The 14,976-nt window shown below is 43.8% G+C and overlaps 1 protein-coding gene across 1 annotated transcript in view; it reads right to left on the minus strand.

Moving 5' to 3' along the window:
- Positions 1 to 14,976, minus strand: part of NT5DC1 (5'-nucleotidase domain containing 1) — a 153,775-nt gene that overhangs the window by 24,027 nt on the left and 114,772 nt on the right. The gene's annotated exons all lie outside the window — the stretch shown is intronic.

The raw sequence follows: 14,976 nt of genomic DNA on the forward strand, positions 1-14,976 counted from the left end.
AATTACCTCCTGCTTTTAAACACTGACATAAATACAACAAACCAGACCCAGGTAGATCTGATGGACGTTTGCCAACCTTTGATCAGCACAAGCAATGAGCAATTCCAGTTATCACCCAGTTATGAAGAAACGACGAGCAGACAATATTGCTGCTGGTGACGTTTTGGCATATATCCACGCTGGCAGCTCTCAGGGAACTGGAAAAATCAGTGGAACCTGGTGTCCTGGGTTGAGTGAGTGGTGGAGTTTTTTGCTGGCAGGGGAGGGGGCTATCGGGGCGGCCCCCTGTGAGAAGCTTCTTGAAGCTCCCCCAGCTCCACGTCAGCTCCACTTCTGTTTGGGAAATTGAGCCCATCAGCTGCGCCTCTGCGATAACGTATTTAAGAAGGGACGTGGTGACGGGCAGTCGGACTTGTGAGGAGGAGTTGCTGCAGCTGCATGAACACCAAGGTCAGTGGAGGAACGGAGGAAGAAAGGAGGGGGGAGGTGTGCCGGAGCAGAGACCCCCCTGTACCCTGTGGTGAGACGGCAGGGCGGCCCCCCCTACCACCCATGAAGATCTACGGTGGAGCAGACACTGATTTATGGCCTGTTGTTCCTGCTCAGCTGATCAAGGGTCTGTGCCCGAAGAAGGCCGAGGTCTCATGGGAAAAGGCAGCCCCGCTGCTGTAATTCAGCGCTGGGAGGATTGCAGCATGCGGGGGAGTCCCACACCGGAGCAGCTCGGGAAGGGCTGCAGCTGTGGGAGGGAATCCAGTCGGAGGGAGTTAGTGACCCATGACGGAGCAGTGTGGGGAACGCTGCGGCCTGTGGGAGGGACTCATGTCAGAGAAAGTTTGTGGAGGACTGTCTCCTGTGAGAGGGGGACCACGATGGAGCAGGGGGGAACAAGTTTTGGACACTCCCCTCACCGAAGATGAAGGAACTGGCAGCACTGCCTGCACCCCCCATTCCCTGCCCCTGTGCCCCTGGGGGAGGAGTTAGAGATATCGGGAGCAGAGCTGGGCCTGGGAAGAGGGGAGGGGTGGGGGGAAGGTGTTCTCAAGATGTGGCAATGCTTCTCACTGTCCTACTCTGTTACGTGTTGTTAGTGTCTGTAATAAATGCATGTTCTTTTTTTCTTCCCCTAACGAGTCTGCCTTTTGCTCGTGATCATAAAAGGGGGATTTTCCCCCATCCCAGTCCTATCTTGAACCCCAAGCCTGGCTCTCTGTCCCTTCTCATTGCCGGAGGGGAAGGGAGAGAGAGCTGCTGCATTGTGGTTGGCTGCCAATCAGGCCTAAACCACGACACCTGGTCATCACCAAACTGTGCCATAGGCTTCGTTTCTAGCTGGTCCCAAAGCAGCTGGATCTGTCCTGGTGTCCATGTGACCTTATTGCTCATTCTGATCTGTGTGCTATTGCCAGATGAACTTTTAGCTTTTTGCTGGAGCCAAAATACTAGCCTTAGTGAACCGATAAACTAGACTTTCATCAGAAATATTAATATTAATGCCTTCTACTGATGTGGCTAAAGAAAAGGGGGATTTTGTTATTTAGTCTCAAACATGTTTTATTTTTTTTTTATGCTAGAGACAGAGGGGTTAGAAGCCAATATAGTACTTTGATCTGAATTAGGTATAACATCAGGACTTCAGTGTCTCGCCTGCTTTATGGAATTTTTCAAAGTACTTAAAACGTGTTAGGAAGAAGACTAAAGGAGAGCAAACTTAATTTGGTTAGAGAGTGCCAAAAGCTGGAATGTAAATTTTGGAGAACAGTGAAATGACAAAACAGGTTTATGTTTAAAATCACTGAAGATGTACATGGAGCAGTACACTGGTCCTTGAAAGAAATAAAAAAAGAAGCAAGAAAAGGGAAATAGGTACGTGGAGAGGGGCAGTAAATAATTCTTTAATATTATGAATCGAAGAATTTGAATAGGATTTATTCTCAGACAAAACTATTCTATATTAGGAGTGTTTTATAAATGAGGAAAAAACAAGGAAATTTGAAGTTGACGCTAACAATTCATGTAGAACTTGTGTGGAAATGTCTTTTCCTTTGTTATTCTCCAGAAACCTAATGATTGTAATAATAAGTATGATAGCATCCATAAAAAAAAAAAATCATAATTTCCTGACTTTTAAAATACTTTTGAGCAAACAACTTTTGATCAAACAGAAGCTGTCAAACTTCAGCAAATTTGTTTTATTTCCCCTCTATTTTTAGATGTATTTGTAAGGCTGGCTGAACAAGTAGACACAATCTTCAAACAATATGGACAGAGAAAAAGATACTTATGAAAACAACTCTTTTGAGCTGCTATCAAAAGTTTCCTGAAGTCTGTGAAGGTCTGTGTAGATATCACTGTCTCTCCGTTCAGTCAATCAGAAAAATACTAGAAAAACCTGGAGCTATTATGAGAGGGATTTTTAGAATAACAACACTGCATTTGCGAATAGGAGGCCTATGTATTACAGCAGCACCAGAAGTGCTTCGCTACCTCTATGTAAAGGCATGAGGGGCAGTCCTGACTGAAAAAAATTCACTCTAATTACAAGGTAGAAGATCTCTCATTCTGTGAGATCTATTACTGTCACCCCTAGAAGTGGGATTCATCTCACTTAACTTCATGCATCCGGAATTTAGGCTTCTAATTTACAGTTACAACCTGAACTAGTTGGCCAGGCTCCCTCAGTAGGCAAAAGAGAGTGCAAGAAGCACTTGCTAGAGGTGCCAGCTCTGGAGAAGGAAAGGATTTCATTAGGTTAGGAACTTCGCTTTTAGGCAGTGAAATGAAGGGAAATTTTGGAGCCTGGTTTCCTCCTCTACGCTTGGAGGCAGCAAATGGCATTGAGATGTCTAATTCATTATGGGAACACCTTGACTTTAGAAGTGGCTTCAGAAATCTGAGGAATTAGGAAAGGTCCTTTATAATATTTGAGTTGTAGGGTCATATGGATAATGACTCTGGACTGGCAAACCTTGCCCTGAAGCATCTCATATGGCTGACTGTGCTCACACATTAGGGGTGTGACTGTGTCAGTTTTATTTCTGTAATCTGAAGTGGGAGGAAATTAATGGTATTTCAGCTGCAGCAAGTCATTAACGAAAAGGGTTTCTAATCCATTTACATTTTCCCTGTGGCACAATACAGTCAAGAAAATGATTTTTCAGATCTGGCTGTTAAGACCTCTTGCAGTAGTTCTGCCATGTAAAAACTGATACATAACAACTTAAAACCCCATTAATGACACCACTGGCTCTGGCATTGTAGCGTATCCTTTAGATAGCAGCTACATGACAGCGCTGAAAAAATCTGCAAACTTCCTGCAAAAATGCTGCATAGATGTGATTATGAAAGTTCCTAATATATTTTGGATATTCCAAGACTAACATTAGCTACACTCAGACAAGAGGAAAACTGCTGCTGACTTTCCTTCCACTTTGTTGCTATTGCTTCATAGAAGTTCATTCAAAGGTCAGAAATGCTATAAATATTTCTTCAGCAGGAAGCAACATATATATAGGCGGGGACACTAATGCTTCAGGTCCTACAAGCTGGGAGGAAAAGGAGATGTCCTGACAATTTCAGACAGCCTAGATAACCAAAAAGAATTTCTCAGATGATTTAGATAGAGCAACTTGCTTCCTTCTGAAGTCTAATATATCACTGCAACCTGGATTCCTGGTTGTAGACTGAAAACATGCCACGACAAGAAACATAAATGTAGCAAGCAAGTATAGTTAAAATAATTAAACCCAGAAAAAAGTTGTTCTATTAAAACACTCAAACCTCAACAGTGATTCAGAACTATTTTTCCTGAGGGGAGGTTACTTTTCCATTCTAAAAACAACAGAAGCTTGACTCATGCTGGGGCAATATTAATATTGCTGGAACGGCAATTTGCATATCGCTGTGTCTAACAGCTTGGGAAACGTTTTCTGATTCAGAAGTGTACTCCCATCACCATTAGTAGATATGTTTTTTCAGATGAACCACTTCACTAACAAGACGCAAAATCCTTTTTCTTGTGAGAATTTTCTTGACTGCCTTTAAATGCGAGTTGCAGGTTGATAACACGGGCTGAGGAACACCTGGTTTCATTCTGAATGAATATGCAAAAAAGCAATCAGTGAAGCTCATTTTCATTGAAATGACAGCTGACAGTAATTTGCTTTGGTGCGGAGTTGCTCCTCAGGAAAGGCTCCGCACACACACCTGCTTATTGCCGTCTGCTTTGCTATCTGTGCATGGGTTATACCTGCCAGGATGGAAACCTGAACACACGTGGTGCTGCGGCTGTGTCCGCACTCGTGATCAGCCCCGGGGGGGCTGAACCTGGAGCGCTGCCCCTAACCCGGCTGGCGTTTACACCGTGACACCCCGGCCCGTGGCACGCGGCTTTCGTTTGGGAAGCCCAAGGTTAAGAGAGAAGCGACGAACCTCCGCAGTTCTTCACCTATACTCAGCCACGCCTAAGCCGAGGTTAATTTTCATCAGCTCCCCGCCCGAGGCCACTGTCCTGCGCTGCTCCCCCCCCCCCCGTCGGTGCCCTACGGCGAGTGTTGGGGACGTGCTGGGGCGAGGACCTGCGAGTGACTCACCCGCGAGGACACCTTGTACCTACACGGGACACCTTGTACCTACACGGGACACCTTGTACCTACATGGGACATCTTGTACCTACACGGGACATCTTGTACCTACACGGGACACCTTGTACCTACATGGGACATCTTGTACCTACATGGGACACCTTGTACCTACATGGGACACCTTGTACCTACACGGGACATCTTGTACCTACACGGGACACCTTGTACCTACATGGGACACCTTGTACCTACACGGGACATCTTGTACCTACACGGGACACCTTGTACCTACATGGGACACCTTGTACCTACATGGGACATCTTGTACCTACATGGGACACCTTGTACCTACACGGGACACCTTGTACCTACATGGGACACCTTGTACCTACATGGGACAGCTTGTACCTACACAGGACATCTTGTACCTACACGGGACACCTTGTACCTACATGGGACACCTTGTACCTACACGGGACACCTTGTACCTACATGGGACACCTTGTACCTACACGGGACATCTTGTACCTACATGGGACACCTTGTACCTACACGGGACACCTTGTACCTACACGGGACATCTTGTACCTACATGGGACATCTTGTACCTACACGGGACACCTTGTACCTACACGGGACATCTTGTACCTACATGGGACACCTTGTACCTACACGGGACATCTTGTACCTACACGGGACACCTTGTACCTACATGGGACACCTTGTACCTACACGGGACACCTTGTACCTACACGGGACATCTTGTACCTACACGGGACACCTTGTACCTACACGGGACATCTTGTACCTACATGGGACACCTTGTACCTACACGGGACATCTTGTACCTACACGGGACACCTTGTACCTACATGGGACACCTTGTACCTACACGGGACATCTTGTACCTACATGGGACACCTTGTACCTACACAGGACATCTTGTACCTACATGGGACACCTTGTACCTACACGGGACACCTTGTACCTACACGGGACATCTTGTACCTACACGGGACACCTTGTACCTACATGGGACACCTTGTACCTACACGGGACATCTTGTACCTACACGGGACACCTTGTACCTACATGGGACACCTTGTACCTACACGGGACATCTTGTACCTACACGGGACACCTTGTACCTACATGGGACACCTTGTACCTACATGGGACATCTTGTACCTACATGGGACACCTTGTACCTACACGGGACATCTTGTACCTACACGGGACACCTTGTACCTACATGGGACACCTTGTACCTACACGGGACACCTTGTACCTACACGGGACACCTTGTACCTACATGGGACATCTTGTACCTACATGGGACACCTTGTACCTACACGGGACATCTTGTACCTACATGGGACATCTTGTACCTACATGGGACACCTTGTACCTACACGGGACACCTTGTACCTACACGGGACATCTTGTACCTACATGGGACACCTTGTACCTACATGGGACACCTTGTACCTACACAGGACATCTTGTACCTACATGGGACACCTTGTACCTGCATGGGACACCTTGTACCTACACGGGACATCTTGTACCTACATGGGACACCTTGTACCTACACGGGACACCTTGTACCTACACGGGACATCTTGTACCTACACGGGACACCTTGTACCTACACGACGGGGCAGAGATGGGCCTAAGAAAGCAGCTCCAAGTGCCCGGAGGCCAGGCCGGCCACGTGCGACTGCGGTCTGCGCGCAGCTCCCCAGCAGCCCCTTCCCATCTTTCTCCCGATCGCCGACCGCTTGTTTCCATGCAAATCTAGTCAGGCAGGCTTTTGGGCTTACTGGTAATTTTTCGTTCCTTTGGACTGTGCGGCTGAATAAACCCACGTGTTTAGCACACCGAAGGCCTGCTTGCCGCCTCAGGGGGGCTCCCCTCAAACAACCGCGGGCTGTGACCCCCAACTATCGCACCGATAGGCCTCTCTGCAATTTAACGTAACGTCATTTCAGGCCCTCAGGATGTTAACATAGAAGCTGGGGTATGCCCAAGCCCGGGTTGCAGGCACAGTCTCATTCGAGTTGGCATTTTGAGCTCACTTAAGAAACCAGACTCCCTCTTCCAGAAGGGGACTTGGGGCATGAAAGGCCATCGGTTTACAGTTGAGACAAAGGGACCTGCATAAGCAAAGTCCTTCTGGTGGCTTCTTCCAGTTGCAAAGGTAATGAGACAGGATGACTTAAGCGGTAGAGTTCCCCCGTGGGCACGCTCTCCATGAAGAAAGCAAGTACTTACAAGCTTGCGGGGGGTAAAACTTCATACTCTATGGGCACCCTTCTGTAGGGTAGCACCGCAAATTCCTATGTATAGATCAACCACCTTCGCTGGGTAGTTCCCAGGGTTTGTGCAGATATCACTGTGTGTTTTGCCATCCCTGAATTACTTCTGTGCCCTGGAGGCAGCTGTGAAATCCATGTGCCCGACACGTGCACCAGCGCTTGCCAGGCTCCTGTCTGACTGGACAACTGCAGGGAAGTGATAAGGAACAAATAATTCCCTCAGCATGATGTGCTGAAATGAAAGGTTAAGGCTTCACAAAGCGACCAGTGATTTTTGCCGTCTCCACTTTCGGCTGTCCAATCTGTTTTTTTTTTTTTTCAGAAAAAGCCTGAAGATCAACTCCCCTTCCTGACCACGCATCCTTACGTCTTCTTTGGGGTGGCTTACGGTTGGTGAGAGAGAGGCTGAACTAATCAAAGTAAAAATTCAGTTTTGAAAACTGGAACGTGATTTTTAATTTTTCATAGGCAGTGATACATGTTTTTTATGCTTAGCAATTCCAACATATATGTGTTCTATTTATGTGTTTTGAGGGACTAGATAACAGCACTACTATAACCTGGCAATACTCCAAAAGAACACCATACATAAAGCTGAGAGAAAAGTAGATACTGTCCTGTGAAAAAACTAAACTATTTCACAATAATTTGTAAGTGCTACTTAGCCAACTGCTAACGATTCCTTTTCTCACAATGGACTTCTGTTCTTTCACTCATTTACAAGGTCTGGTAAGACCAAAGTACAAGATAGTGTATTTCCAAATTGCCCTAGACATATAAGAGCCACAGACTCCTTAGAGATGAGAAATAATAAAAAAAAAAAAAAAAAAGTTTTACATTTTTAGTTTTACTAAAACCTTTTTAGTTTTTATTAAAATCTGCCTTACTTCTTAGTTTTGCCAAACAACAGGCTATGTAGAGGCAAGATTGAAGTTTTACTTGTTTGTAAGAAAATCAGTATTTCCTTCAGAGAAGTCAGCAGGTAAGTTTCTTTAGGAAGTTTTGATTGCTGTGCTACAGGAACTGAAAATAATGGCTCACTACATATTTAGTAATTTGTTTTCAAATCTGTCAAAGCATAACTGTATACCTTTCTCGGAACAGTCTGGCAAATGAACAAAGTGTTTCTATTTAAAACATTGATATGGGGAAGTACAAGAAAGGTATTTTTTCCTTGGAAAAGGAAAATCACTTTTTTTGGAAAACGATTCATCTGCAAGTTCATTTTCAAATGTAGTTCATGCACAGATTTTGTGAAGGTTTTCTCATAATTTTATTTGTTTGTATTTATAACTCAGAGAGTTCCTATTTTGGAAGGGTAAGAAGGACATAAATACAGAATTTAATTTCTTCCTTGCACATATTTTGTAAGGTGTTTGTTTGTTTGGCTTTTTTATTGCTGTTTGTTTGTTTTTTTAATTGGGATCTTTGGAGTGGTACAAAATGGCAAGATAAGAAATAAATTACATCCCCAGAACAATTTTATTGTGGACCTCATTAGTTTTGTAAGAAGGCTTCAGCATCTTATCAATGGGGAACCCCCAATATGCAAACAAATATCACTAAATAACCCTATCAATATTAATATCACAGCCATCCTACAGATGCCTACATAATTCTGGAGAGAGACAGGCTTTTCGAGAAAGCATTTTAAATTCAAGTAAGCTAGGAGAGGTATAGTAACTGAGGAAAAAAAATATAATTTCAGGAATATGCAGTTCAGTTCAAGCAACCATCTGTAACTTTTCATACTAGGGTGTGCTTCACTGCCCTACAAAAATTTGAAGGGTGGATGGAAACAGAAGATGGAGGGAAGCACAGAAGATGAGGGCCACCAGTCAGTTCTGACCTGATTTTTCACTTCAGAAAAATGTCACAATCATTTTTCATAATTAAAATAAAACTGAAACACACAAAAAGCATCTTCTTTGCACTGTGCAGACCGCAATCTCTCACTTCAGCCTAACCCTCTAAATGTCTCTAGCAATACCTACTGAAATAAGGCACATTGGAATTTGGTCTTGGATCATACTCTTCCACACTGAAAACTGACACTGCAATGTGGTGGGGAAAAACTTCCTGCCATTCATTTACTTTGGCCTCAGACATTATATAAAAGAATAACAGAAAAAGAACAAAAGTTCTTTAATCCTCATTTACAGAAAGACTAAGAATTTTTTTTTCCCCGACATCTTAATACTTCAGGTATAAAATAAGTTACATAAACTAGAACAGACCATTTGATTCTGAACAACCGTATCTCCACAAAGGAATTTATGGGCACTGCTGCAAGGAGCCCTTTGTTTTTAATTTATTCAGTTCCCTAAAATATGATATTTCAAAGGGCATAATAATTCTGAAGTAGACATGACCATGCATACTTATTGCACATACTCATTTGCCTGGAATACACAATAGACATTTTCATTAACTTTTATATGAAAACTATTTATACAGCCAAGTTGAGTTATGATTTACAAGAAAGCTCCATTCTTTTTTCCTAACTTACTACACTATCTAAAATCCCTACTTTAATTTTATTGATTAGTTCTATCTGAAGTTCCAGCTGTCTAAATATTGGCTGCCTCTGAAGGGGGCAGTTTTACCTCAACCTCTAAAGACTAACATAAGATTCAAAATTCCACCGATAAAAAATTAAATTTGGGAATTAAAAAATGAAATCCACCCAGCCTTCTGCCTATTAAATACTGTACAAGCATTCCGTAGGTGCAGGTAGCAGTTATTAAAACCTTGCTTAGACTGTCCCCCTGACTCAGTAATTAAGAAAGAAGCAGCCCACCCCCAGCGACAACAGTTCCCTCATCACACTGCTGCCGCCGAGCCCGGCAGCTCAGCAAGCGCCGGCGAGAGCGTTCCTGGAGAGTGCAGGGGCATCTCCCAGCTGCTGTGTGAGGGGGTTAAAAAACCTGAACATGTTTTTTTCCTGCCTGAAAAGGGGAAATCTGTCAACCCCCCCCCCCCCCCCCCCAGCCCCAAGCAGAGAGAACTTGAAAATAGCTTGTTCTTTCAGTGTTTTACAGGTATCCTGCTATTTAGAAGTTGTGAAGTATGCTCGTTCCCAGTATTTCTAAACAAAACGGCATGCCTTAGAATAATCAATTTTTTTATGGAAAAAAAATCTAATGCCTGAGACTACTGAGAGAGGGGGTTCTGGCTCCTGTTGACCAAAGACTTCTTTTTATCAAATGGTAGAAGACAAGCATTAAATTACATGCTTAAAAATCATACTGATATTAAAACCATTTGAATACGGCTGTCAGGGAAGAGACTACCTTAGCATTGCTTCATATATGTATTAAATTGGGAGTATTTTTATAGGTTATTAGCACTTCAAGTAATAAGAAAATAAAAAGCTCTTTAATTATAATCGGAATATGATGGCATTAAATCGTTAAGGACCATTTTCTATTAGAAAATACAGAAACTGCCACTAATGGTTTAGATATGACAGAATATCAAACATACCAGAAAAGAATACAATATCAAAACAATCACAGTGGGTGGTCGTGTTCAGTAGCAAACAGACTTTTTTTTTTTTCCTGATACATTTTCTGCCTTGCATCTTGTTTCCTTTTGTTTAAGAAAATGTTCAAGAAGCACCAAAAGGTAGCTCGGGACCTAACACTGACTGCGGCTTCAGTTTCTGTTCATGTATCATCAATGCGTCCCCATGGGGATTTTGCACTCTTGTTGCAATAAGGAAGACCTTTAGATGCTTTTGCTATATTATCTATTGTATTTGACAGCCTTCTGGATTAAAAGAAAAAACAACAAAACTTCACAAATTTGGGGTTGTGCAGTGCCCTTGCCAGGAGGAATGCGCGCATTAGGGTCGATCACAGAAAAGCCTTTGCCAGTAAGTGCTGGGATCAGAAAATTGTTTGGAGTTGCGCTGGTGAGTAATTTGGTGGCAATGAAGTAGGAAACCTCCGCAGACCATGGAGGTCGGGGCTGGAGCGCAGGGGCCAGGCTGCAGCCGGCTCCCCGAGGACGTGCCCTGCCAAGCGGCGTGGGGGAGCCGTGCCCGAGGACCTCCCTGGGAAGGGTGCTCATCCCTGGGGGCACGGCAGGGAAAAAAGCACCCTAAGGCAGCTACTGTTTGGGGGGGGGGGGGGATCGTGGTCGGCTGCGTGCGTGGGGAATGCTGCACCCCTGGTTTGGTCTGGGTTAGTCTGGGGAACTGGGAGTCACCAGCCCTGCCCCAGGTTTCCTACCTGACCTTGGGCGCTTCGTGTGTAAACAGAAGCATTAAAAGCTCCCATATCGCAGAAGTCTTATGGGTGTAACTACATTAAAGTTCCTGAAGGATTTTGGTAGAGCGGCAACAACAGCCACTGAAGTGGGAGGGCAAAGCGAGATGAAGATGACAGAGGTAGAACTGGATTTATGTGGACTCTGGATAAAAGAAATAACTGCGCTATAATGTTGCTCAGGCCGTGCACGTAGAGACAAGGGACAATGGGAAAACTTCTCCTGGGGGCCAGAGAAACTAATAAATATTTTCACCTTCCTTCCACTGCTCTATTCCTCTCCTGCCACTTTGCAGCTCCTGTCTGTGTAGGGTGTGCACACTAAGCTCCCTGTTGAACCTTACAACCTGTGGCAGACGGGGAGCAGAAGGGAAGGACAAAGCGTGTGTGTGTGACAGAAGACAGAGAGGTGACAGCAAGTTCAGTCGCGAGGTCTGGGGACAATTTCATGGCCCTGTGGACCACGGTCATGGAGGACTTAAAAGAAGGGACAAATAACGTGACAGGGTTAGAACAACTGGCAGAGATTTCAGATGCTTTTCAAGGTCTGCTACAGGGCCAGGAATGTCAGGGAACACCAGAATGAAAAAGAGCAAGAAACCCTGTTCCTATTAGATCCATTGAGCTATAGTAGAACTTCATATTTAATAAACAAAATTAAAAATGTTAGGAAATTAATGTTCTAACAAAGAGGAAAAGTTTTTATGTGTGAAACAGTCACTGTAAACCTCAGAACAATGTAACTGGGCTGGAGATGGCAAGGAAAAATGGAAAGTATTCCTTTCTGGCAAAGTACATTTAGTTACTCTTTGATGGCAGGACTGACATGAAAGTCTTGTAGTAATGAGTTTTTTGAAGAAGTAAAAGAGAAATTATCCCCGTGACACTTCCTACAGTGCTTTTCCAGTTCCTTATCTGTGCGCTTTGTGTGGTTTGCAAAATCACTTAGTGTCTATATGAAAATGAGCTTTACCTTTTTTTCTCAGAACCAAGAGCATTGTGCCAGATATCCATATGCAGGAATTTCAGAGATAAAATCTCTCACTACTATTATTCCAGAAAAAATAATCATCTTGGAAGGCTCAGCCTTAGTCTGGCAGTATCACAGAGACACCTGGGATCTGTGGACAGTAATAATATATAAAGTGGTTTCACAGCAGATAAGAATCAGGTTAGAATGAACCTTTTTACTAATGAAGAGAAAAAGTCCTGGGGTCACTAACTCTACCTAGAAAAACATGCAACATACACATTGAAGTTTAAGACATCTGGAGTCCTATGTGAATAACAAAGAAAAATTGAAGAACAAAGAGAGTGAGGAAGAAGACGGCACATGACTTTTACCTTTTCCTGAGCTTTTGGTTTGCAAGAAGTAATAATTCCCTTCTGAACATCAGCTGCAGAGGACTTGCTCCTCATCTAAACAGTGCAGTGTCTCACAATCGCTTGCCATCCAAGAAACGTCCAATTTTGTGTTCTCTGACCTTTGTTGGGTGGGAGAGGCAGAGCTGCTGCTGAACTAGGTAATTTCCTAGCCACCTAAGATTTCCCCCAGGCACAATAAATCCACACCTGTTATTTGTCGCAGCTCTCCTCTGCCACTAACCAATTTGCAGTTCTCCTGGGTGCTTCATAAACATTAGGTAAGCCCTGGTCTTTAGAAACTGGGAAACTGAGACAGAGATTCAGTGTTATATCAAAGCGAACCAGATCTCAGGCCAAGCTTTGGTCATGATTCCTCCTCATGTTCCCAGCTCATTTCTAGGGCTTCCTAACCAGCTCCTTTCGTTACTTGCTTCCAATAGCAGATCTGACGCCTGCAGTACAAAAATCAACATGTGCTTTCTGTGAAAAACAATTCTGCAGACTAACCTTAATAAAAGCTTGACATTTTGGAAGAACACACAAGAGAACTCTAAAGCTTCTTAATGAAAACCAGCACATACAGATTCATGGAAAATATGTTGAAGGGAAGCTTTCTGCAGTGGTTGCCAGCCCTCGTTCTGCCAGGAATGTACCATACACAACCCTCTATTTTTGCTCTACTACAAACCACCTTAGTCCCAATTTCCCAATTAATTAAAAATCAAATCACAAGGTAACCCTTTGTGAGGTTCTCTGTCTAATAATCTACTTATTTTTGAATCCTACAGAAGAAAACAATTATATGGGGAACAAAGATAAATAAAATATCTTAAATGCTGTAATTTATTGCTTACACATATGTGATCTACGCCAAAGAATGATTTTTCCCTGCAAAGTCACACTGGTAAGTCCCCCTGTTACACAGCTAATCTTTCTTCCAGAAATTCCTTGTGGATTTTGACAGCTGTGGAAGAACTATAATGTGAAATTTAAACTAAATGTCCACCAACCTAATTCACACAGGTTTGCACCCCATCTTAGTGGAGTGGTAAAGTTTATGACTTGTATTGATCCCTCCTGCAGGCGGCCAGACCTTGGCTGCTGTAGGCACAGTAGACTTGCACAGATCACACATTTCTAACCAGCAGGTAGCCTATAGAGTTGCTAATATACTGGTACCTGGACACATCTGAGATGCCCTGAGGTCCTCCAGCAATTTAGTCCAAATTGGGAAGGCACTGGTCTTCCCTAGGTCCCGTGCCATTTCTGCAAGGCCTTTGTTTGGATTCCCTGGGGCTCCTGATTAGCACTGGAGGCCTAACGATCAGGCGAGTGCATTATGGTTGGGATTCAGCTCCAGTTGCAGAAATACAAGGAAAAGGCTCCTCGATAGGAAGCACGGCCACCGCAGGTTGCAGCGCTGGTACAGCACAGGCACGACAGCCCTCCACTGACCGTGTCGGGCAGCTCATCATCGCCTACACTGGGAGCTGCCTGGGGAATACCAGGTGACGAGGAGTTTCTACACCCTGTTGTTTCTACACCCATTCCTGGCATTTCTTTCTTTAGTTTATTTCTACGTTGATCTCTGCGACTTCTGACATATGGCATCACTCTTAGAACGCAGTTGAAAGTCAGTTCTTGTTTAAGGGAGAGGCTTGCAGCTGAACGGCAAAAAACAGCTTCTGAAAACTACCCATCTCTCTGATACCGGCTTGGCAAGAAGAGAAGCCAGCTTTTGAACTAAGCTATCAAGGGCGTAACATACTACATGCAAACCTGCAGTAGAGCCTGGTAATAATCTGCGTGAATTAATAAGCTTTTCAGGGGGACCTTTTATATTTTGTGGAAGAAATAAAATGTATTTGTTTAAACTTCTTACATTAAAAACGTACAAGACATATCAAAAGGAAATATGCATTCTCTTTATGCCAAAAAGAGCTGCTGACTTGTGCATGGTTTGTTTCCCTAGTGTTCCTTTCAGCCTTCTGAGATTTCCAATTTAGCTCTTTCCCCCCCCCCAGTCATGGGTGGACACTCTTAGGTGTGCTGGGAAACAGAACGAAGCTGAAAAGAAATATTTCATATAACCAGAAGCAATATTAAAAATCCTCCTAGTCTAGAATTCTGGTTATTGAATTATCTGTATAAATAATTGCTAGACATTCTTCACGCATTATGTTATACTAGTCTGAGCTCCCATGCATCCAATGTAAAGGAGTCACAAACTACTTAATGATTAAGACTACATCTTAACGTTCTCTTCAATAAATTAAATTAAGTGAGCTTACATGGCCCTCAGACAGAATTGCTCAGCCAACCCTTTCAAACTTTCAGCATTTTTCTGGAAGAGAACTGAAGGAACACAAGAACTGAAGGTATTATTTCAGAAAGGGTCCTACAAATGCTGCAATGACAGCTAATGTTGCAGTTCTTGCT

This window comes from Tyto alba, unplaced genomic scaffold (assembly GCF_018691265.1).
Source record: "Tyto alba isolate M040663 unplaced genomic scaffold, T.alba_DEE_v4.0 Super-Scaffold_22, whole genome shotgun sequence".
Taxonomy (NCBI): Eukaryota; Metazoa; Chordata; class Aves; order Strigiformes; family Tytonidae; genus Tyto; species Tyto alba.